This window comes from Macadamia integrifolia, unplaced genomic scaffold (genome assembly GCF_013358625.1).
Source record: "Macadamia integrifolia cultivar HAES 741 unplaced genomic scaffold, SCU_Mint_v3 scaffold2383, whole genome shotgun sequence".
Classification (NCBI taxonomy): Eukaryota; Viridiplantae; Streptophyta; class Magnoliopsida; order Proteales; family Proteaceae; genus Macadamia; species Macadamia integrifolia.
The window spans coordinates 44,114-71,322 of NW_024868676.1; the positions used below are offsets into that span (position 1 = coordinate 44,114).

The following is a 27,209-nucleotide window of genomic DNA, read 5'->3' on the forward strand; positions in this document are numbered from 1 at the left end:
CATGATACTGTTTATATTTGGTCGATCTGTGCTATGTTTTTAATCAGACTTCCTATAATTGAGCTAAATGGGCTTTAATCAAGCTTTAAATGGACTTTAGGACCCTTTAACTCTAAACAGGTCATGTCTAAATTGCTGTCTAAAGTTGGACTGCAAGAGAATACTAATAAAATTGGCCATATATGGGCCTTAAAAAGTCCTTAGAATGTCCTACGTAGTTAGGGGCTTGTCTTACTTTAATCTTATGTTTGTGGTTTGGCACTTTGGGCCTTTGGGGTAGATAAATTTAGAATAGGGTAAAATGGTTCAAAAAAGTTAAGTCATTCCACATATTTGGATTAAAGGGGTCGGACTTAGTCAGACTTTATAGGTTGGGCTCGTAATTGCTTGGTCCAGATTGAGCGATCGACATGTATGACACTCACACCACAAACAACCAATTATAAATGGATCGGGCTGATTCGAGCTTTAAATAAGTAGGCCTGCTATGCCGGGCTTGGAATTGCCACTCCCACAAAAAGGTATCAATAAGATCCAATGACCATTTTTATGCGCTTCCTAATCATTGTGTGGGCAAAACCTGTAACATGTTCGGGCTTTTAACGCCAAGAAGTTTCCTAAAACATCAGAGCTTATAGAAACTAAATGAAACTTTAATTAGAACAGCAAAATAGTGGTTTATCTATAAGATTTCCAATTAGATAGGCTCGCATAGTCTAATGTTTATTTTTAAAAACCGATTTAGTGGTGTTGACTACAGATGGACTAAGCAGAATGATCCAATAATAGTAAGTGATTTCTATAGAGATATTGGATTTTATAAGCACACCTTAATGGTATGAAATATATATTACTATATGTGGACCTAAGGTATTGTTTCATTAATGGGGAGGAAACCTTAATTTCCTTGCAGGGTTGGTCCCTACCCTCACCCCTCTATATAGTTATCACTGACCCATTAAGTGAGGCTAATGACCAGAAGCAAAAGGGAAAGAGGGTAGACCAGACCAAAATTGATTGTGTTGTATAAGGAACATACGAGAAGAGCTTTGAAGAATTGTTATTCTTCAGCCATGGATTTAGGTATCCCTAAAATATGTATTTGTAGTGTTTATCATGTATGCTTATCGATCTCCATGAATCATTTCTGCATTTATTTTCTATCAGTGGTATCAGAGGCTACTCATGGTCGAGACGATATGCTGCATAATTTTTTTTTTTTGTTTTTTGTTTCTATTGTATGAATGAAAGTTGGATTTTGTCCCAAAATAAAAAAAAATTTGGAATCAACCATTGCTTACGTGCATAGAAACTCTTATATTGAGTATTTTGATAATTACTTAAAAGGCAGATATTTAAAAAAAAAATGTGGGATTGGAAACCGTGCAACACGTGGATTCAATTTATGTTTGTTTACTTAAAAAAAAAAAAAGCCACCTTTAAGTGATTAGGATTTTGGTTTCAGAATCCAAATCGGTTTGTAGTTTTGATAAAAAAAAAAAAAGTGGCAGATTTGGTTTACTCGCCACCGAAGAGGGGTTTTGTTTACTTTTTGGGCACCTAAGTGATTATCGACAGATGGATCCCGTTCGTTAGAGCTAGAATCTGGGATCGGCAGCAGTATCAGCATCAGCAACTGTTTTTATCTGAAAAAAATAAAAATAAAAAATAAAGAATGGTTTATTTAAAAACTTTAAAGCTCCGTTTGGTTGCACTAAGAATTTAAAGGGAAGGGAAGTGAAATTTTCATACTTTAAAAATAAATGTTTATAATCATTACTCCATGTGATTATATAAACTACTTGATTTTTTAAACCATATTTAGTAATGATATATTTTACATGTAATTTTTATTTTACATATTATAACAACGGGTTTTGGATGCAAAGTAAAGTGAAATTTTATAACCAAATATGGAATGATTTGAAGTTAATGTTAAAGTCACATGGGTAATGATTGCATATATTTCTTTTTCAAGTATGAAAATTTTATTTCTCTTCCCTTTAATTTGCCTTACAACCAAACATAGCCTAAGTTTTTAGACCTAATTTTGGGGTTTATAAAACTTTAAGTTAAATTTAGAAAGGGACTAATGGGCTGAGCCCATGGTCTTTTATAAAAGAATGGTTTCTTTAAAAACTTCACTTAACACTAATGGGCTTACGCCCAACATCTTCTATATATAATGATTAGGGGTGTCAACGGTTCGGTTTGGTGCGGTTTCGGTGTGACTTTGGAACTGACCGAAACTAACCCATTAAGGATTTATCGGTTTCGGTCCGGTGTCGGCTTTGGTGCAGTTTGGGTTTGGGTTGGTACCGGTTTAGATTTATCAGGTTCATTTCGATTTGGATCGATTTTTTAAACCGGTATGGAGCCATTAGGAAACAACCAAATGTTGAACTGTTGAACTTCGGTTTCTTAAATCGATTTGTAACCGGGTTGGTTTTGATTTTTGGTCTAGTTTGGATTCGACTTTCCATACAAATGTATACAAAACTATGCAAATTTCGATTTTTTTAATGAATTTTGGAGTGTTTCGGTTTCTTACCGGTTTGGTTTCGGTTTCGGTCTGGGTTTTGAGCCAGTTTCGGTTTGGTTTTGGGTTCATCCGGTTTTCGGTGCGGTTCGGTTTGATTTTGGGGTTGCAATACTCGAAACTGAACCGAACCAATAAGGCTTCGGTTCGGTTCGGTCCGGTCCGTGTTGTTATCGGTTCGGTCCGGCCGGTTTTACCGGTTCGGTTTAGGAATTGACACCCATAATAATGATTATGGGTTAGTAAATCGATTATTATGGTTCAATCAAAGAGAAAGGTCTTCATTATGAGATAATCAATTTTGATCGTTTACAACTTCTCTGAAGATCGGCTTCGATGTTAGTAAGTATTGCTTCTTCGGCTCGGATTGTTTTCTTGAGTAGCTTGGAATAAGTTTTGGTGCTTTTAACTGTTAACTAAGTGACTTACTCTCAAGTTTCTTTTGATTTGGTGCTAATTTTTAGTTAATGAATGAGTGAGAGTGTAATGAGCTCAGATCTGTTTGACTTTGGAGTTTTCAAACCTTAAGATTCTCTTTTTAGTTTTTATTTCTTTAATCAGGGAGCTTTCCAGTTGTGGTCTATTAAAACTTGAGTTGGAGGTTGGAAGCAATGGATAGTGTCATTAGTATCTAGTGGCTATTTTTCCTATTGGATTGGTACAATTCTATGAGTGTTTTTACAATTATATCCTTAAAGGTCTTAACTAATAATTGGGTTATGTTGAGTTTACAATTTATGGGCTATTAGTTTCCAACCCATCGCTGGTTTTATTTAAAGTTTTAAGTCTATTGAAAACTATTAAGTCATGAGCCATTGGAGATTTCATTTATTTAAAAGAATAATGGGGTTCACTTGAACTCTGGACCAAACCAAACCGAACCTTCATCAAACCAGATGGGGCCACACATGATTGAATCGGTTTAGCACTACAAGAAAATTGGTCTTTAGCCGCGGTTAAAACCGTGGTAATTTCTAATATAACCGTGGCAAAAGGTTAATAATTGCGGTTCGAAAACCGCGGCTAATCCCCGGCCAATACCACCGCGGTAAATGAGAAGACCTCTTTAGCTGCGGTTTATATAAACTGTGGTTAGATACTTTGTTTTAACCACGGTTTGTGAAACTGTAGTTAGTAAATTATTTTTTACCGCAGTTTATATAAACCGCGGTTATTGCCATTATCGCGGTTCAAAAAAACTGTGGTCAGTATTTTACGCTTTAACCGCGGTTTTAAGAAACCGTGGTTATTGATAATTTTGCTTTCGCCCCGTTCGCCCCGTTTTTCTACTAAATTATTATTTAGCCACGAATTAAAAAATGTAGCAATTGTTTAACAATACCCATGGTTTCCTTTATTGTGCTCGAATTATTAGCCACAGTTTATAATAACCGCGGCCAAATGTTTTTTTTTTTTTTTAAATATATATATATCTCATATACCTGTACTTGCTACCTAACCCTATAAACCAGGAACATTTTACCCAAACCCAATCCAGGGTTGGCTAAGCCCAAATTAAGAAAGGAAATAAAGACTAAAGCTATAAATGATCACCATTCCTAAGACTTGAGAGACAAAAACTGAGCAATTTTCATTCAATATTTTCTTCACACAAAAACAAAGTCTGAAACTGTATTTACCTTGAACATGTATAAGAAACTTGTACCAAAAAAAGACATGATCAATGTTCTTGGTGGATATAATAGATATGTATGGTAGCCTTAGCTATAATTGTTTTTTAGCCAGAAAAGGACATACAATAATTAGGATTTGATTCAAGAACATAACTTAGTCCTTCCACCTCTCATATCAACTTGGATGTAATCTCATCATATTCCCGGACATACTCCTGCCAATTACAAGATTAAGAGAAAATTAGGAAACTTAAGTGTATATAAATTGACAAGCAAATGAATTGGAGAATCGGAGTTGTCTTAAACTAGTCCCATTTTATCCAAATAAAAAACATTAAGTACAACCAATGCTATATTATATTAAGACACTAAGCATATACATAAGTTTCTAAATGAAGCAGCTATAAGTATAAAAAGGAAGGAATGAAATAGTCAACATCAAGGCTATCTCCAATAAGTTCTTAAAAGTGCGTCTCCAGTTGTTGTTTTAAGAGAGCCACATCCTTGGTGGCCAATACAGTTTAGTAATTAATTGTTAATACCTCAAGCTCCCACACTAATTGCTTGGCTGTCGAGGTAGATACGATAATATGCCATGCAAAAGAGGAGATAAAGCCTTCATTGGCAGCCATTTATGAAAGACAATAGGAATTTTAGTACCCATCCACATTCAAGAGGCCCACTTGCATAAACTCTAAAGTTAAATCACAGTGTAATAATAAAGTATGAAGCATTATACTATGGTCCATTGCATCACCAAAGATATAAGCAAGCATGAACTTTTGACCCAAGGTTTCTATTTTTTTATTTTATATAGTTTTTCCCCCATTCTGAAGCAGATCCTCTTGAATGCAGGATATCGAACAAATCCTTTAAAGCATATCTCACATAGTTCATGCTAGCAGAAAACTCATTTCCAATTATTCTATGTGAAACAACAGAAGTTGAGTAAATAACTTTAACATTTGCTGATCATAAATCTAAAAAGATGTAGAACTTAAGGAAATGATAAATACAAAGTGGCATTGATATGATCCTGTTTAGCTAGAATCAAGGTCGAAAGTTGGATTGACTCTTAAGTTTCATGTGACAATGTAGATTCTTTTAAGTTTACAGCTTTTTGATGGATCCTAAGTTGGGCTAAAAATAATGACTATATACCAGAAGTTCTTCAAGAGTTCCATACCCACATGATGTTTGAGGGTGGAAAAAAAGAAAAATAGTAACATTAAGAGAGTGTAACTTGGTATAGGAATTCACGAACAAAAATATGGATTTATCAATAGTAAATTTGAAGTCCTAAACCCATACCATGAAGGGCAATGAAGGCATCAACTTGACGAGCCATCTCAGCTTTTCTCCGGTGCATGTCGGATGCAGCTCTCACTTTTCCAACAGTCTCACCAGTAACCTGGAGGCAATCACTCTCCGTCCCTTGTACAGACTAACGACCTCATACAAGGACACTCCCACAACAACTGGGATCTGCAAGACATGTTTCACATTTGAGTTCTATAGAATCCAATGCTACAGGAGCTTTAGCCAATAGATCCATATAAGTAGTGTATTGTGGCACAACAATGAAGGGCTGGATGTATCTAAAGAACAGGGAATAACCACAAACCACTTGAAACCAATAAAAAAAATAAAAAGTACCTGTGATAAGTTCAATACCCAATACACTATCGAGCAACTTGTTGTGTAGTTCTATGTTCAAAGGCAAAGGTTATGCTTTTGCCAGCCAATGGACTAGTAGAAGCATGAGCAGAACCCAAGTGTTGCTTTTAGAAAGAACACCACAAGCTACACCACCCCCTTTCCTCCCAACCCCAACACACCTATGCACAAAAGGGGGGGGGGGAAGGGGGACCATGAAGGCATGAAATGGAAAGATTGCCTTCACGTTGAAGGAAACGATACCTGCCATTTTTCAGTATAGCAAGCTAACAGTGGCCACTTCCTACATGCTGATCCATGCAACCATAAATAAAACTTGGACAAGTATTCGATCTGCATGACCATTCAATGAAACCGGAAGGGAGAGATTTAACTTCTGACTTAGCTTACCAAAGCAATGCAACAAATAATTGATTATTGAAATCAATAAATCTACTGCAACAGAAGACGAGAAGATGGAAGAGAGTAGAAGAAGAAGTAGAAAGAGAGTATAAAAGGGAGGAGAAGTGATACCTGTCTTCAGAACTAGGGCAGAGTGTGGAGGAATTCTCTTCTCCCTGTGCGCAAGAGCAGAGTTTTCTGCAAAAAAAAAAAAAAAAAAATTGCAGGAACCGAAGATGAGAAGAAGTAGAAAGAGAATAAAAGAGATGAGTTATACCTGTGTTCAGAACCAGGGTGAAGGCAGAGGAGGTAGTTCCCTTTACTCAAGAGTAGGATTTTGCTGCCCGAAGACTTTTTTGATAGATAGATTGATAAAACTGAAAGTAGATGTATCCAATTTCTAAAAACAACATAAATCAGTAAATAACATAGATATCTTATGTTGTAATAGTCAATTATCTCTACTACCCAGTTGGGCAGAAGAAAGAGGCAAATTTTCTTAAGGCCATATTACTAAACAAATAAATGAGACTTCAATTAACTGACTCTAAGATCATTCACAAGGTCTGACAAAGAAGAGGCCACGTTGCCAAGCAAGGGAAAAATGTACTTCAACTTACAAGTAAAATAACAAGAGCTTTTTAAAAGAACTTTTATGTATAATCCTTCATCTTACCTGTTCCCAAGTCCAATCAAGCTCAATATATAGAGATTCTAATAATTCATTAAAGGCAATCTTGCCTCCAAAAGTATAAAATGTGAGACAATATAATTCCCACCACACACAAATAACTTGGCATAAAAAGTAAATTATATGTTTATACTTGCTTGGTAGCATAAACTAATAGTTCATCATCCAAAGTTTGTGACGTAAAAAGATAGAGTTCTTGTGATACCCTACTTTTTAAATCTTGTCTAATTACACGATTGACCCGGTTTAACCATGCAGGACCCAAACTGGAGAGGGTTAAGGCGGGTTCCTTATGGACCATGATGACAAGAGTAACTTTGAACACCGATTGGTCGGACAAGTCCGAGTCAGTGCCAGAGGAGACAGGTGTAACCAAGCCGTGTACATGCACGTATCATAAGGACATGTACGGATAAAGCAGGTATGTAGCCGTATCCTAAAGCGCATACGTATAATATACCTTATGCCAAGAGTGAGATTCGTGCTGAGAGTCGAATTCCATCAAAATCCCACTTATTGGCCAATTTTCGGCCCTCAAGTGGGCGGTCACAAGTGGGCGCATCCGCCCACCTGAGTGACCCACCCATGTGTTACTAATGGTTTTCAGAAAGTATAAATAGCTATTATTATGTTTTTTATTTTCTCATTTATGACACTCGGGCTTTTGTGAGAAGAGTAAAGAGGAGAGAGAAAAGGAGGGAGAAAAGAGAATGAAGAAGAAGAAAGGGGAGGAAGAGGAAGAAGGAATGGAATTAAGCGGCGCCAAGGCTTGATCTTCCCATTCTGACGCCGGAAGAGTGATCCCCAACGCGAGATCTGCGTTTAAAGGTGAGCGAAGGCTATATTCCCTAAACTTTCACCATATCCAAGTAAATCGATTTGGGTAGGGTTTCTTGAGGTCTCGTAAATCCCCCTTGAGGTGATGAATCTAAGGTTTAATAAATGGTTTATGTGTTGATTTTGAAGGATTTGAAGAAGTGTTTCCACGGTTGGAGGAGCATTGGTGATTTGAAGTGATTTTGGGGTTTTTGAACGAGTTCTTGAGCAAAGAAGGTAAGATGGCTTCCATTCCTTAAATCTAACCTAGATCTATGTTAGAATCATCTTATGAGACCTTGAATGTGTGAAGAATGGGTTTGGAAAAGCCCCATTTGATTCCCCAAAGGTTGGGAAAGGTTTCGGGGGAAAATGACATTTTTTCGCTAAGACCGGTGGGCCAAATGGCCCGCCTGAGAGGGCAGGCCCTCGGGGCCAACCAATGGGCCCTATTGGTGGGCCGATCGGTGGGCCAACCTGCCCGTCGGTCTTAGCAGGGCCAACCGGCGGGCCCTACCGACGGGCCAACCTGCCCGCCAGTCTTAGCTGGCCCTCGGGGCCAACCGGTGGGGCCAACCAGCCGGCCCAACTTTTTGGTGGGTCGACCTACCTGTCGGTCATGACTGGTGGGTCATGACAGGTGGGGTGTCTGACCCACCCGAGAGGCTCCCGGCGTAATTTTTACGTCCGAACGGACCCAAAACGGACGTGCGACCTTCTTTTAGGATTCTAAACATGATTTTATCATCAAATATTGTTAGTTTTGACCTCAAAGTGGCGAAATGCTAACACCGTTCACTTATGATAGGTTCATCAAAACTTATGCTTCTCGCACCGGATCTCACCCGTACCAGGCGTGAGTCTTTGTACACTACAGGTAAGTGGGAAGAAGACGTTTGACCTTGTTTCAAGGCTTGTTTGGTATTAATTTAATTGTATCTAGACTAACCATGTCATCATGCAAATGCTATGTAGCTTAACCATCCTCATATTTTTATGCCATGCGTGTTGTGTTTATTTTCTCAATGTCAAATGGTGATGTGCTTATGTGATGAAGGTTGACATCATTGTGCATAATGCATTAATAGACTAGATACCGTGGTCGGCTTGGAAACAAGTGCAATGGTGGCCCGTGGAATTGGACGCGGAGGTACTATGCAATCGTACTATGTCATATAGGAGCATGCAGTGTAGGATTATCATCTTCCCATGGTACGATCTTTCCCAACAGGGATTGAGGTGTTGGTTTACCATTTTGGGGAAAGCAGCGGTCGCGATTGTCGGGTCATTGTGGCGGTTAAACATACGCCCGGTTGGTCATTAGGACAGTCGGTAACCCCGGTGGTATATTCAAGAGGGCCAATCGTACTGCTTTTAAATTACTGGAGTCAGCATCTTTATTTTCTACCATTTACTTTTATGTTAAGAGCCGGTGGTTGACATGCTTTACTTTTTCGAGTATTCACGATGGGCCTTCTTCGACAGCCCTATGGGCATATCGTGGGATGGAGTTCGCAGCTCGTACCTGGAGTATATGCGCACTGTGGTTGTTATAGAACTATACCAAAGACTTAGTAATGCTGTTAGGTGGATGTGATTAAAAATGAATTGCATAGCATATAGTGCATATGGTTGTGATTGTTGTGTGGACTGCTGTGTGGTCCTTCTTTTCACTTATTGAGCTAGTGAGTTCATCCCACGTGTGCACCCCTTTTAGAGGATTTTGTAGATCATCAACCTGAAGAGCAAGGGTCGGGCCCCACAGTTGAATTCCCTGAAGAGGATTGGTGGGTCCCCGAGGAATTAGAGCATGGCACGGATTACTCGTGCGAGGGCTATGCTGCGGGACCACAGTTTTGACACCGAGCTGAGCTTTACTCTTTGATTATTTTTTATGATCCCTTTTGTGTACTTGATATATAAATTGTATTCTTTTTGTGTAAATATCATGCCTGCGGACCCACATGTACTTAACTATGTACTACAATTTGGGTATCAAGTATAATGAGGATATTTACAGGTAAATTAAGTCTTCCGTTGAACTGTTGAACATTTTCTTAGTTGTGTGTATGCTGTCGTTGGATACTATATTAGATGATCCTGACAGATTTGGGTTAACCGGAGTTAACCCTGTCACCGGTCTGGTTCTGTGTGAACGGGGTATGACAGTTCTCACCACACACTTGAATTTTTATAAAATTCACTGAATTAAGAAAAGGAAAAAAAGAAACCAAAAGATATCAAATGTCATAAAAGATGGAAAATATATCCTAGGACCAACTATTGCAATTCTCCTCATGTACGTAGGGCTTGCATCACAACCTGTGAATTGGAACATACATCTATGTTACAAACCCATAGTAAGGGAAAATAGAAAAAAATAAAAGTAATCAAATTGAATTGGTAAAGAGTCCAAATTAATTTACCATATATCAAAAAATGATGAGGGAAGCTTATGCAATGGCCTTAATCTTCACCTGGTCGAATGATCCCAATTAGTCGTATATATTTGTAATAAAATAAACCTACAAAAGTCATTTAATAAATTTTTAAAATAAACATATCAAAGTCATTTAATAAATTTGTAACTTACCCAATTGTGCAGAACTCTGTGAGTTTCCTTTAATCGAGGCTTGTGTTACTCGGTCCATTTCGGATTTCATAGTGTTAAGCATAGCTATCATCGCTTGAGTGCCTTCTTGTTGAGCTTTCATCTCTGCTTGCGTGCTTTCCTGTTGAACGTTTCTGTTAAACTAGTATAGGTTACAACCTAGACACATAAAATAAAAATAAAAGATACTAACTTGTTCAGTAAGGAAAATAATAAAGGACAACAGAAAACTTAAAAAAAAAAGAAAAACCTTCTGGAAGACTTATACTTCAATCAAAACCATTGTTGACTAGTCAAACCATAAGAAGACACGATAAACTTATGGAGAGAGAATGTAGGCAAGAAAAAGGAAACTTCCGTTCAAATAGGAGTCTCAACTACTATTCCATCCAAGTCAGTTCTTGTCATGTTAAGATCAGCATCAGCATCATCCCCTTCTCCCATTTGTATAGGTTGGCGATGTTCCTGTGCCACATCACCATTGATATCAAATGTATCACGTAAGTCAGCTTTTACAACAAGACACCAACCCTCATTTAAAGGGTCTGAAAATAAAACACTTGCTTTGTTTGTCTTGGAAAGACAAAAGGGTCATCAAGCATATTTTCACCGGAATGCATCAAATGATTGAAGTTCACACGTGTAAATCCGATGTCTTCTTTAAGCACCCCATTATGTGTATTTGCCCAATCAACTCGAAATAAAATTGTTCTAAGATCCCCGCAATACTCTAACTCAACTACTTCCTTCAACACACCATAGCAGAGTTCAATTTCTGTCGTTACTAACACCCCACTATTTTGCGTTCCCCATTTGGTTTCGCGATCCTTTACGTGATACCTTATGCCATTATATATATAACTTGTGTATTTTTTTGCATCCGAAAAGGGTCCATTAGCCAACCATTTAATAATGTCTGAAACCACTTCTCTGCTTTGGCGTTGCATGTCCACCTATACAATTCAAGCTTATTTGTTATGCAACTAAGAATGGCTTCTAATTATCTATTACATTGCACAATAATACATATTACTACTTACTTGAAATCTGAACCACTCTGGGAATTTTTCTGCATGCACCTTGTCCCTGTAGGGACTACTTCTATTGCCTAAACTCCTTATAAGCTCTTCCTTGTGACGTCTACATTATAAGATATCATATTATGACAAATGAATTAGAAATGTTGAATAAAATAATAGTTGAGTCAAAGAATTAGAAAATTTTAATTTAGGCACTTACTCTCGATATGTATCGATGGCATCGTAATGGAGAAGCACATATCGATGTGCCTGGCTTATCTCTTTTGGCTTTAATCTTATCATCTTAGGATGCCTCAATGGTCTACCGATGCATGAGAATATCAAATGCTTGTCCATTTGATGTTCTCCACTACCAATATTCCTTATGGGGCAGGTCCACCTAGTCTCAATACCTTCGAAGTGACTAGAACAAAATGTGAGGCATTCATCATCAAGATATCCTTCCGAAATAGACCCTTCTATGTTACTTTAATTACGCTTATAGTCCTTTAGAGTCTTGTTGAACCTATTTTGATACAAGGATTAACTTAATTTATCCACAAAATCAAATCTAGAATTAAAAAAAGAAACATAAGAAGTTTTTGAATGAAGACTACAAACCAACCTTTCGAAAGGATACATCCATTTGTACTGTACGGGTCCACCTAACACTGCCTTTCGTGGTAAGTGAATTAGTAAATGAACCATAATATCAAAGAATGCAAGTGGGAAGATTCTCTCAAGATGGCATAGTGTTTCTGCAATACGTTCTTCAAGTTTGTTAAAATCTTCTGATGTACCAACTTTAGAACATAACCCACGAAAAAGCGAACTCAATGAAAGCAACACTAACTGAACATTCTTGGTTGGGTGTACTCGCAGTGCCAAAGGAAGGAGTTGTTGCATCAAAACATGGCAATCATGGCTTTTCAATCCAGAAATATTCCTCTCATTCACATTCACACATCGTGATATATTTCCCGCATAACTTTCAGGGAACTTCAACCCCTCCAAAGCTTTGCAAAACAATTCTTTCTCTTTCTTAGACATTGTATAGCTTGCAGGAGGTAGAATGATTTTGTTGCTGCCCTCAATCCTTTGTGGATGTAAAGATGGCCTAATGTTCATTTCCACCAAATCTAGACGGGCTTTGATGTTATCCTTTGATTTGTCTTTCATATCCAATAATGTATGATAAACGCTTTTGCACACATTCTTTTCTATATGCATTACATCTAGATTGTGGCGTAGTAGATTATCTTTCCAATAAGACAACTTAAAAAAAAATGCTTTTCTTCTTCCAATTAAGTGGTAGTTGTGGTGGACCTCCAACTCTCTTCCTTTTGGTTGCATTTTTCTCCTTAGTTGAACCCTTTCCAAATGCAGGAAACACAACATTTTCAAATTGTGCTAACACATCAGTACCTGAAGGAGGCTGAGGTGCCCTAAGCTCTACCTGACCATTAAACCATCTCTTATATCTTCAATATTTATGATTCTTGTTAAACATCCTTAATCTTCAATATTTCAGCCAAGTTGACACATTCTCTCGGTTGCAACATGGACACGCAAATACACCTTTAGTGCTCCATCCTGATAGGTTGGCATATGCAGGAAAATCATTAATTGTCCATAAAAGGCATACACGTAAGTTGAATGTTTCTTTCTTAAATGAATCGTATGTGTCAACACCAGTATCCCACAATAACTTCAACTCATCTATCAAAGGTTGTAAATACACATCTATATCATTTCCAGGCTGTTTAGGACCTGGAATTAGCAATGTTAATATATATGATGTTTGTTTCATGCACAACCATGGTGGCAAGTTATACGGTACCACAACAACGGGCCATATGCTCTGCGAATTGCTTAGAGAATTATTTGTACTGAAGCCATGACTTGCCAACCCGAGTCTAACATTACGAGGATCTTCACTGAAATTTGGATGTCGTCTATCAAAATCCTTCCAAGCTTTTGCATCTGTAGGATGACGCATTTTCCCATCATTTGTATGCTGATCTTTATGCCATGTCATTTTAGATGATGTCACTGATGACATATATAATCTTTGCAACCTTGGTATCAAAGGAAAGTGTCGTAATGTTTTGACCGGTGACTTGGTGTGTATGGATTTATACCTTGATGTGCCATATTTGAGACATGACTCAAGTTTGGATGACTCCTTCCAATATAACATACAATTCTTAGGGCATGCATCAATGTTGTTGTAATTGAGTCTTAAGTCTTTAATTACCTTCTTTGTTTCATACAAAGACTTTGGCAAAGTATTATCCTGCGGTAGAGCTCTATTCAATAAACCCAACAACATTTCAAAAGATTTGTCACTCCACTTACCTAGACATTTTATGTGATAAAGTGCAATAGTGAATGACAATTTTGAGAATTCCTTGCACCCTGGATACAATTCTACCTTTGCATCTGTCTTCAATCTATAAAAACTTCCTTCCTCATCTCCTATACCTTCTCTTTGTCCACTTGTGGCAGTAGCACCAGCTCCTTCACATGCATTTTCAGGGAACACATCATGAATTATGTCATACATATTAATAATATCTATGCATTCGTCTTCATCATCCACAATAATTTCGGTGTATTCTTCTTCGTCATCCACAATGTTTTCGATTGTTGTATCAATAGATTCAACTTCTCCATGAAAATGCCAAAATGTGTAGTTCTTCATCATTCCATCACATATCAAATGTTCCTCCACTTCATCCCATGTTCTCATAAAATGATTAACACAATTTTTACATGGGCATGAAATCTTCCCTCCTGTGGGTACTTTGGAAAATGCAAACTCTAGGAAAGTATTTACGCCGGCTAAGTATAGATCAGTTGCACGATATGCTGTTACCCATCCCTTCTCAATCCAACTCCTATCCATTTGATTTATATAATATAATTTCCACCTATTGGAAGAGTAGTACTAGAACAATAAATTCAAGCCTGTAATGAGATGTATATGCTACTACACCTATGCAATGAGAAATTACACTTCTTCAAGGCATCAGATGATAGGCAGTGTATTGTAAATGGATGAACCAATGGAAGAATATGCATGCATCAAACTCTCACCAACTCAACATTGAGCCATACCACTTATAAATGAATTCATTACCAGTCACACATGAAATAGAAGCAAACTCTTAACATAAAGTTACAGAACCACCGTAATAAACATGGATTATAAACTCTTTAGCATACAAAAACACCTAATGAACATGGACTACCTATCTTCCTTAAAAACTAAAAAGAATATTGGTTCAAGCATGCAACATCCACAACAAAACACACACTTTGTTTCGGTAGCAAGTTCAAGCTGCTAGTCAACAATGAAACTATATAATTTTCCTCCTTGCAAATGAACATTTCTAGTGTTGTAGTTTTCTTTACTTTTCATGATTTTTCATTTTCTAAAAATATACATACTCTGTAAACAATTACCCTTTCTAGTTGGAAGAACCAGACGAAGTTATTCTTTGCACCCACTCAGCTTTTGTGTTAGTCAACAGCTACTTATCAGGTTTAAAGGAAAATTTTCCCTTTATTAAAAAGTAGTTGTAGAGACTTGTATCAACAAAAATTTTCTGTTATAAACTACAATGAAGCAACAAGGCAATAGCATTCTTAATTGAGATCCAAAAATAGGCTATAATGAAGCTTAATCATCATAAGATCCTAGTCCCCACACCAATTGCCATCCTTACAAGATCCTAAACAAGATAACTTCGCAAACCCTAACTAAATCAAACAACTCAAACAAAGTACTTACCATCGAAAAACTAAATCCTACCATAAAAAAACTAATCAAACAAAGTACTTACTGTTGAGCTAATTGAGAAGCAGAAAGTGAAACAGAGCAAGGTTTTCTGGAAAAAAAAGAAAAAAATCTAGGAACAAAAGATGACAAGAAGATGGAATAGAGTAGAATAAGAAGTAGAAAGAGAGAATAAAAGGGAGAAGAAATCATACCTATCTTCAGTACAAGGGTAGAGTGCGGAGGAGTTCTCTTCTCCCTCTGCGCAAAAGCAGGATAAATAAATAAAAATTTGCAGGAACCGAAGATGAAGAAGCAAAAAGAGAATAAAAGAGAGGAATCATCATACCTGTACTCCTCTACTCAAGAGCAGGTGTGTGACCTTCCCTCCATCTCTAACATAGTCCTTGAAAAGGTTCTCAGCAGGGTGCATTCGGAAGATCAAGAGCAATGCTAGCAATTAGGTGTATTCATAGAAGAGATTGAGAGTATTCGATCAGGGTATAAGCGAGAGAAACCCGTGCACACAACTCTAATATTGTTTTGGTTGTGGGAAGCCGGGAACCTGCCCTCTTCTTCTTATTAGCGGGAACAGTTTGGAGGGAAAATGAAAAGTTGATGAGGGAATGTACACATACAGGGACCCAATCCCTCCTTTAATTTAACCATTAACTTTTAAAAGCATTATTATTATTATTTTTATTTTAAATAAAAGCATTACTAATCAAAGCATAGTAATACATTAAGTGACTATAAATGTACAAAACGTCCCCATTCCAACCCCCTATTAACTACCACAATGCCACTTGGTCTTCTCTTCTTTTTCATTTATTATATTCACACCTAAGTTAGGTATCGATAGTAGTTAGGTATCGATAGTAGTATTCGTATTGGTATTAAGTATCGATCTTTGTCATCCCGATATTGATATGGATCAATCTAACGTATCCTTCTATTGATGGCAATTGTTACGATATCGAGAGTGGATCAGGTTCTCATACGAGAACAATCTCGTATGTCCTTGATTCGTGGATTTGAATCCATTTTCTCTCTCTTTTATTTAATAGATTCCAAATCCACAAATCAAGGATGTATGAGATTGTTCTCATATGTAAACTTGATTCGGATAGTATCGATATCATGTACATACAATATTGTAAATAAATGATGTGCTTTCATTATAAACTTTCACTTCTTTCTTATTGTAAAAAATTGAAAACATTTTTTACCATTCCAATCCAAAAGTTATATATCGTGGTAAATGACGAATCGTATGTCCTCTCTATCTTCTGTAGGTGAAAGGAAACTGGTTCTTATTGGATCTTTCTTGTTATATTATCCGCAATCAGCATTGCTTAGAGCCTCACTTGTTCCACTTTATCATAGCCGGTCTCTCTTAGCGTAGATTACACTTTCTCTGAAGATTCCTCCTTGGACGGCCATTGATATATATTCCAGGTCATTTGATTCCCATTGCACTATTAGAATATTTGATTTTTTTTTTTTTTTTTTTTGAGGTTATTTGATTAACCATCTGCGATATATTTGGTTCACCAATATTTAGGAATGCATCGAAAAAAAGAAAAGTATGTCGTGGACTATATACTATGGTAACTTTTTAGACGTCATATATGGTAACCAAATATTATGGAAAATTTTTAGCCGTTGTAATTGGTAACCAAATATTACATAAATTTTTTAGCAGACATAATTGGTTAACCTGATACTTCGATAATTTTTACCTATCTTATTTTGGTTACCATATACTATGCTAATTTTTACCTGTCTTATCTAGGATTGAATCATTTAGAGTTGATTTGGACTTCAACTTGAATCAGTCTGATCCAACTGGATCTTGGGTATTTTGTGGTGACAACTAGATTATTGGTTCAGGAATTGGCGATCGGCTCATGAAACTGTCAAATTCAAGGAATTGATTCGGATCTGATTCCAATTCAAGTAGTATGGTTAGATATGGTGGAAATTGGGGTTGTTGTCTATCGATTTTGATCTGAATCGACTGATTCATCAATCGGCTTGCCCAATTTTAGAAACTCTAGTGTCAAAAACTTAGTTCAGTTTGATTTATGTCGGGTTGAATCAATTTTAGTATGGGAATGAATGGGTTTAATAGTTAAGGAACTTCAATTCTTAATTGGTTAGTGTTGATCTAATATAATGTTTTAAAACTTGGGGATTGGTCTCAACCAATAGTAATACATAATGGTCGGTCTCAATTTAGATAGGATTGATTTACCTTACAACTTACTAGTGGATCGGTATGGATTGGTAAGGATTGGATCAGTATCGAGGATTGGACCATTTTAAACTTATACCTTAGAACTAACTGGATAGGACTGATTTACCCTTATTTTTAAGAAAATAATTTTTTGGACCATTTTAAACTTAATTATACCTTACAACTTATACGAGGGTCCTCATTGGCTGACAATGATAGGACCATATAATTGTAATGGGACAACGAACATTTAAAAATATTAGGTCAAAACCACTTAATCTAAAAGGGGGATCAAATAACACTGATATCATGTCAATTGGAGTTTCAGGTGAAAAGATTCTATTTCAAGGGTTATCATTGGTCAATCATGAAATTGTGAACAGAACCTTGAAAAATTCAATAATTAATTATTATTATTATTATTATTATTATTATTATTATTATTACATTAAGAGATATAATAGCATGTTGGATAACTATAAAATAAATATAAAATAATAAACATGTCTTTAGCCGCGGTTATAAATAACTGTGGCCATATATGTATCTATAGCCACGGTAATAGATATATATATGGCCACGGTCATTTATAACCGCGGCAATTGGTAGGTATGTATGGCCACATCTTGTATAACCGTGGCTATAGACCTTATCAATAGCCACGGTTCTTAGTGTTCTACATATGGCCATGGTTTATAACAAACGTGACTATTGATTTCTTTATAGCCACAATTTTGTTAAACTGTGGTTAATGATATACAAATGGTCACACTCTCTAAAATCTGCGGCAATAGAGCCTATTTAGCCGCGGTCCTCGGCAACTGCAGCCATAGGCCCCCGCCCAAGTGCGGTTTTTGCCCACTTTTTTTGTAGTGTAGAATCGAACTGAACTGGCCGGGTCAGGTTTCCACCCGACCCAGTGACCCATATTTTTGACACCTTTTATTTTATTTTATTATGACGGTAAGCATGGGCTTGGGCTTGGGCTTGGACTTAGACTTGGATTTGGATTAGAAGGTTGAAATTTAAAATAAATAAATTCTAGTGTGTAATGGGCTTACATTATAATAGTATTTAATGACTTTTATTGAAAATCAAAGTAATGAGTTTTAAAGTTGATTTTAAATTGTTTTGAGCTTGGGCTTATAAATTGGGGGTGAATTAACTATTTCGTTTACAATTTTAATGAAACCCAATTGTGAAACCATATTAATAGATAAGATTTAAACTGTTTACAAAAGTGCAGTATGGAATCATCTGGTTTTGATTTAATTATTGGAATTATTATTATTATTTTTAAACCTGATTATGATAGTTGCCATTGGTTTTAAGTTTTGGTTGTTATCATGGCAATATAGTTCTGAAAATCATATGTAAATGGATGTGATACCAACATGCACCTACATCTCACTGTAGTGATAACATGCAATTGTAAAAGTGGCATACATTATTAATACAGTATGTGATTATTATCTTACCTATTTAAAGCCAAATAGAAACGGTCTGTAGACCGTAGGCATGTGGTTTATTTACTTTATTTTATTAAATGAAAATTGATTGGTTTGTCACATGTACTTTGTACTGTTTATATGGTTTGACCAATGGGAGGATGAAATTCAGAATTATTCTGAAACATTTGTAGTTTTCTATCTTTATTCTAGAATGACTTTGAAATTGTATTTTTATTTATGAATGTTTCTATATTGGTTTATCATTATCATGATACTGAAAAGTCATTTATGAATGACATAGGTAGAAAATTAATGACATTTGGAACACCCTATAACGAATAAATGTGTTGGAATTAAACTAGGTGTAAGCTTCCATATATGATCAGCTGCATAATGCATTTCTAGGGAACCATTAAAGTTTTGGTAGTTTATTAGTATAAAACCTATTAAATTATTTACACCTAATATATCTAAGCCATATTATTTTAATTTATTAATGAGTTATTGTTGTTTTGGCCACGTAAGTTATTTGGTTCATGTGCACAATTACCTAATGAATTGTTAACATAAAAAAATTATAGTGATTTATTGTGATTGGCTTTAAAGTTTATGGGCTAATGTTTGTATTAGATATTAAAGTTATTTGGGTGTAAAAGCCATGCTTGTCATGCAACCTCTTATATCTAATGTATTATGGATAAGGCAACATATTTCATTTTTTTTTTTTTTTTTTTTTTTTTTTTTTTTTTTTTTTTTTTTTTTGCTATCATGAATAAATGTTATGAACTGTCATATTTAGCATATCATCGTTATTGAAAATTATCATATTTAAATTTTTTTTTATCTATTTATGGTAATAGATAGAAGTGCAAAACTATAATACTAAGAATATACTCATTTTGATAACTGCTAAATTATGGCGTTGCCATATTAACTATTAAGATTTACAATGTGTTACTTTTATGGGCTTAGGCTGAAATTTTTTTTTAAGTTAAATAATGAAATAGCTGATCTTGTTGTTTACACCCAAATCTAAATCCATGGGCATTTGATAATAATCCAAGTCTATAGATTTTTATAATTTCAGTAATTACGCATTCACTTAGTGAACTAGTTACTGAGATTGTGAAATTGCTATTGACTATTCGGGATGGGTTGCAGTCAAGGAGATCATATGACGAACTATGTGCTCTTGTCACCACAGGTGAGTCTTCATTTGGTCTGTTTCACTTGATAGTGTGAGGGTGACGTTTTGGACTTCATAATTTTAGAAGTTCTTGTCTTGCCACTACAGATGACAGACTCTTCAAAGTAGTATTGTTTCAAGAGTCTCGCTTGCATGTGAAAGATTTCACTATGTGTTGGATAATCATGCCACCACAAGTATGACCCCAATGATGTCGAATCTTGCATGTGAAAGATTTCACTACGTGTTGGCGATCATGCTAACACAGGTATGACCCCAATGACATCGAATCTTTCCTCAGTTTATGTTTTCTTACACCTGTTGAAAATAATATTGGATAAATCTGATTGATAGCCCAATCAGTTAGGTGTAATTATATTGTAAGGTTGTTAATATACCTTATGTTCTTACATATTGTATATTTGGGTAAATATCTATGGTTATATTTGCCAACTTTGACTTTCCAGCTATTTTCTATTAAAATTTTAAATGGTTTAAATTTTGAAGAATTAAATTAATCCTTTAATATTTCTCAAGATATTATGATAATATATTTTAATATTGGATTAATGGGCCTCCTAAGCCAATGGTTGCTAATTTTGTTCAAACTAAAGTTCTTTATGAAAAGGGGAAGAATCAAATAGGTTTATCTAAAGATTAGTGAGAGTAAGTTTATGAATCATAAATTTCTGTAGAACTACATTACTATAGATAAAATAATTATTTATCCACCAGTTAAGGGCTTGATTCCAAAAGTCTTCAAAGAGCATATCACTGATAAGGGATTTGCTAGTTCTTTTGATGTATTTTATTAATAAGAGCTTTGCTCATATATCCAGTAGCATCTGACTTCAATTTCATTTTGTATTTATGATGCATTAGTATTGTTCTCAAGAATATACATGCATCTTTATTATGACCATTTATTTATGTATATACATTTGTTTATTTGCTTCCTACATAAAAGTGAGGCTGTATATGTAGTGTATTTACCTCATTCGGTATCTGAGGTTCTAGTTAATATACACACATCTAGTCACTAGTAAAGCCTCGATTGATTGAGGTCAAGTGCTAGTGCTTCGGGGACATTCGGACCCAGTCCAATGAGCTTCTTTGATTGAAGCTTGAGCATTTGAGAGATGCTTGTAGTTAATGAGACCTTCAGTATCTATCTCATAGGATTCATTTGGTTTTCGAGTCTGGACCATTTTGAATATAGACATGATGATCACTATTGCATATTATTTCCATACGACACTTTCATACTATTCAACCCAAGTCGGTGAGGTTATGGGCACTTTAAATGTTTGGTCCCATATCACTTTAGATGTAATGATCAATACAATTGGGTGTTTGTAATTTTCATTCGGACCAAGACATTTGATTTAAGGTGCACTCCATTCAACACTGTTTTTGTTTGTGGCCACATTCAGTTTGTCTAAACTGGAGAGTCATTTTCAATAAAAATTTTTAAAAATCTAAAACATGTGACATATGCTACCTAAGTGGGAGATTGTAAGATTTCCAATTAGATGGGCTAGCATAGTCCAAGGTTTGTTTCCAAAAACCGATTTAGTGGTATTGACTATAGATGGAGTAAGCAGAAGGATCCAATAATAGTAAGTGATTTCTTTGGAGATATTGGATTTTATAAGCACACCTTAATGGTATGCTATATATATATATTACTATGTGCGGACCTAAGGTATTGTTTCCTTAATGGAGAGAAAACCCTAATTTTCTTATGGGGTTGGTCCCTACAGTCATCCCTATATATAGTTTTTCAATGACCCATTAAGTAAGGCTAATGACCAAAAGCAAAAGGGAAAGAGGGTAGACCAAACCAACATTGATCGTGTTATACAAAGAGGATACGAGAAGAGCTTTGAGGAGTTGTTATTATTCAGTCATGGTTTCGTGTATGCCTAAAATATATCTTTGTAGTGTTTATCGTGCATGCTCATCGATCTCCATGAATCATTTCCACATTTATTTTCTATCACTATCAACTAGTACAGGAATAAAGATCAATATAGCTATCATAGATAAGAATGGGCTTATGATTTCATTTAAGCTGAATTGGATTGCCATGACCTGATTGGATTCATTAGTGATCCTTGGAGAATTGCCCCGTTCTTGATCCAGAGCCTCATTAAGGACATCCGTAACAATGCCTCTTGTTTCTCCGATTGTAACTTTTCATTTTATTCCAAGAGAGTCAAACTATGTTGCCGATTCTTTAGTCGAGAAGTCCCTATCTATTTGTGTAGGACAAATTGACCGCTTTCCTCTCCGTGGTTGAGAGATCTTTGTAATATTTCTACTACGTGCTCTGCACGATCTAATGAATAATCCATTTTCTGAAAAAAAAAAAAAAAAAAAAACCAGATAAGAATAGGCATTTCGTCCAATAGTAAGCCTTGGTATTCCATCAAGGACATGAGAATAATGCAACTAGGAGTATGAAGATTGGTAGTGTAAAGGAGGGCATGAGCAGAAGTCCATTTATATATAAAATGACAGGGAAAGAATGCTAATTGTTCATGTTCCCTATGCCTTATCATAGGTCCTGTGAAATGATCTCTTGCCTGTTGTGTGCTCTCTGGAGGATACCCATATGCACTTCCCCGTTGGAGGGTATAGGAAACACGATCAGTAGGAATGGAAAAAAGTGTGGGCAAAGGAACACATCTATTCCCATAAAACCAAATGAAATACAAAAAATTAGCTGAAAAAGAAAGGATATGATTACAATCAAGAGCCAATACTAGAATGCAATTCTAATCAAGATTATTTGAGCCCCTAGACCCGACCTGCTCACATATGCTACGGACATGATCAAGACTAGAATGCAATCCTAGTCGATCTACATGTGGGGTTTTGTCAATCCTAATTAAGATTCTTTGAACCCTTAGACCCAGACCTGCTCACATTTGCAATGGATATGATGGCGATATACCGTCATAATACACTTATATACCTCCCAAGCTATTATACCGAACAGCCACACCCACACCCACATCCACAGCCACGAGGTAAAAAGTGCAAAGAGATTAGGATGAAGGTGGAGGGAGGAGGTGCAATGATTTTGAAGTGAGATTTGGTAATGAATGATAATTGGTTATTCATAAGTATTTCAACTTTAGAGGGAAAACTGATGTTTAACTTTCACGACACCCAAGCTGGCACTAAAATGCTTTACCGAACAAAAAAAAAAAAAAAAAAATGCTGGCACTAAAATGAATGCTGATTTTACTCTTAATTACTTACCCCCCTGACCACACTCCATCATGTTCAATCGGAACATGATTTTCCAGTTGACTGTAGTCTTTTACTCATTTATGATTTACCACAAATGCCTTGAAAAGCATAATCATGAAAGCTTCAGCCCTAATTTTAGACCCTTACCAAAAAAGGGCAAAAAAAAAAGGCCAGAATTTAATGTGGGCCCCTCAATTGAAATCAACCTATATTTGAGCTTTTGTGTGCTTTTGTTTTTACTGTTTTTGGAGAAAGAATGGTATAGGATAATGTTACGTACGGTAGGACAATAGGTAAGGGTATAAGTATCTTTTTATAGTTTTGTTTCACTTTCCCATGTGTTAGTATACGTAATACTATTGAATAGCATTCTGTTTTTTTACTTTTTTTTTTAATATTTTAAAAAAAATGAAACTAAAATTAATTAAATAAAAAAAATACAGACATTTCTTGACATAATTTGATATAAATTCTAACCAAGCCATTTTTGGTTTCCTACCTTCTTTATTGTTATTATTAATATTATTTTTTATCTAGGTAACTTTTGGGGAGTATCTGATTTCCACCCTAATATGATAGGAATTTTTTTTTTCAATGAATTTTACTTACCATTATAAGTGTCAATAACTATTATGTCTTACATTAGGTCCTCCGCCAAATTTTACAAAGTGAAGGGACTATTCGAATGACTATAAGTAGTGTATTTAGAACATGTTTTTGATTACCTTTGCTTTATTCTTAAAATTTTCTTTAAATTCACTATATATATATATATATATAAAGGTTCTTTAATTATGGGTAAAACAAAAATATTTCAAAAGAATTTGAAAGTATACTTACCATTAACCCAAGGGGGTAGCGCAGTTGGTGAGCAACGAACTTGGTACACCTTGGGCTACTCCACGGGGTGTTTAGTTTTCTTCACTGCTTTCAGTAAAAGTTGAATGGTTCTTATTCAACCCCAGTATGACTCGATCCATGTGGTTGTGGGGTCAGTATGGACCCGCGGGACTAGTCAGGCCAAAGGCTTGGATACCCGTCATTAGCCAAAAAAAAAAAGAAAAGAAAGTATACTTACCATTATATTTGTTGTAGCTGAAAATCGTCCTAGGTTCTTCGAGTGACCTGCACAGAAGAACATTCAAGGGAGGGTCGGGCTATTCCAGTGGGTGAACTCTTTGATACCTAAATAAGATCTCTATGCAACACATAATCTCCATTTTAGGCAGTAGATGTAGAGTGACATGGTTATGGAGAGTCCCATTTTAGTTAGTAGTTCATTCTTGGTAGGAGATCTCTTGGAAGAGTCCTATTAGGCAAGAGTTGCCTTGTTCGGTTAGGATTCGTATTTGGGCGAATGGATTCCTTACAAAGATTTATTTTGTGTGCTCTAAGGGATAAGATTTGCTGAGTTGACAATCCATGGATCTCAAGATCACTTTGGTAAGCAAGTTGAGATCATGGTCGGGTAGCTGAGATTGGGTCGGCACCTAGCAGTCCGTGGTCGATCTGTGGGTGACCAAGGTGATCGACTAAACATGCAGTGACATATTATAAGCTGAGCCTACAAGTCGGCTCGACACCTATTGAAGTCCGATCTGTAAACGGAGGCAATTCCCCGAGGTCACAGGTGGATCCTTAACTTGACCTTTGCTAATTGGTCATTGCCCACACGTTAGGCCATGTGTCACTATTGGATTAGTGGGTGGTATTTTTACCATCATCATAAGGCCCCACACGTTCGGGTTGACCCTAGTATGACTTCGGATAGACTTACGTGGAGGACAAGGACCCGTGTTGCCGACCCCTTATAGGGGATGTTCCCATGATGCATCTTTCTATACTGCTATACTTCTTTTATCCCTAAGTTTCTTCTTTAACTGCTTCTTTATGCTTTTTTACTTTTCCTTATTGGATCCATGTAGCCGACCTCATTCAGTTGAGATAAGGTTATGATTGTTGTTGTTATTGTTGTTGTTGCATAATCCCCCACTCCTTTTGTGGGTGAGCTCGTGGCTCAATACTTAAGTTGCATTGTTGCAACATGTTAGTCACATGTTCAAAAACTTAGAAACAACCTTTTCTACAAAGCAAGGGGTAAGGTTGCATATACTTGCCCCTCCCAAACCCTATAGTAGTGGGTGCCTCGTGCACTAGGTTGTTCTTTTTTTTTTTTTTCCATTGGCCACTACTCTTTTAGGCTGAGGTTGGTTAGTCAGCATATGGGAGTTCAACATGTTGGTATGTTAGGTATGGATCATGCTTTTAGGTCATGTTTGGAACCTATGACATAAATGGTGGGAGCAATTATTGTAGTCGTACATAGTCGGAAAGGAGCATTGGTTATTTGGCAAAAATCCGCTTGGCTTGACGCGTAATGCTTAACTCATTGATACTCATCGAGAGTTTCCTACCGTCTTTGAATCTGAGCCATTGATGTCGCTTGATCTTGAATATTGATGTTGGGTTCTCGCTTTTCTTTCTTCTTCTTCTTCTTCTTCTTCTTCTCTTTTCAATGCCTTTTCGTGTCGCCCATTAAGGGCGGTCTTTCTAGTCTCGTAGATCTTTTCTATGCCGACCATAGTTGACTGGTCCTTTTCACCTCACAGATGAGGTCTTCCGTACCAACCATTGGGGTCGGTCTTTTTTTACCACACGGATGATACCTTTTGCATTATCTATCAAGGTCAATCCTTTTTGCCCTAATGGATGAGATCTTTTTGTGCCGATCATTGCAATAAGAATTTTGTTCCTCATAAATGAGATTTTTTCATGCCTACCATTGAGGTTGGTCTTTCTTACCTTACCAGTGAGGTCCTTTTGTGACAACTTTTGGGTCGGTCTTTCGTGCCTCGCGGGTGAGGTCTTTTTGTGCCAACCATTAAGGTTGGTCTTTCTCACCTCATGGATGAGATCTTTTGTGCTGAACATTGGGGCCTTTTTTTTTTTTCATCACAGATGAGGTCTTCTCGTCCCAACCATATGGGTAGGCTTTTTGTGATTGACGGATGAGGTCTTCTCATGACAACTAGGTCGGGTTGATCGTTCTTCTCTCACAGATGAGGTCATATTGTGCCGACCAAGTTAGGTCATGTTTCTTTCCTCACGGATGAAGTCTTCTCGTGCTGACTAGGTCGGGCTAGTCTTTCTTTCCTCATGGATGAGGTCTTTTGTGCCTGCAATCTGGGCCATTTTTTTTTCTTTCCTCACAAATGAGGTCTTCTCATACCGACCATTAGGGGAGGCCTTTTGTCCCTGACAGATGAGGTCTTATCGTGCCAACCAGGTTGGGTCGGTGTTTCTTTCTTCAAGGATGAAGTCTTCTCATGCCATCAGGTCGGGTCGGTTTTTCTTTCTTCACAAATGAGGTCTTCTCATGCTGACCATTTGGGTCAGTCTTTCTTTTCTCATTAATGAGGTCTTCTTGTGTCGACCAGGTTGGGTTAGTCTTTCTTTCCTTATGGATGAGGTCTTCCCATGTTGACCATCAAGGGCAACCTTTCTTCCGGACTAATGGGTTCTTCTCGTGTCGACCATATTGGGTCGGTCTCTCTTTCCTCACATATGAGGTCTTCTCGTGCCGACCATTGGGGTCAATCTTTCTTTTTAGTCTTTCTTTCCACACAAATAAGGTCTTCTCGTTGCAAACCATCAAGGTCGATCTTTTTTTCCTTATGTATGCTTTCTTCTAGTGCCAACCAGGTTGGGTTAGTCTTTCTTTTCACACAAATGAGGTATTCTCGTTCCGATCAGGTTGGATTGGTCTTTCTTTCTACATGGATGAGGTCTTCTCGTGCCGACAGTTACGGTCAGTCTTTCTTTCCTCATGAATGAGCTATTCTCATGGTGAGTAGGTGGGATTGGTATTTCTTTCCTCACTGATGAAGTCATATTGTGTCGATTATCAGGGTTAGTCTTTCTTT

The 27,209-nt window shown here is 36.6% G+C and overlaps 1 long non-coding RNA gene across 1 annotated transcript; it reads right to left on the bottom strand.

Annotated features, from left to right (window-relative positions):
- Nucleotides 1-9,965: 9,965 nt before the first annotated feature.
- Nucleotides 9,966-10,903, bottom strand: LOC122066420. Its single transcript, XR_006136357.1, has 3 exons — nt 10,332-10,903; nt 10,165-10,215; nt 9,966-10,060 (listed from the first exon to the last, which is right to left on the bottom strand). It is a non-coding gene; the product is annotated as an uncharacterized LOC122066420 (long non-coding RNA).
- Between the last annotated feature and the right edge of the window lie 16,306 nt (nt 10,904-27,209).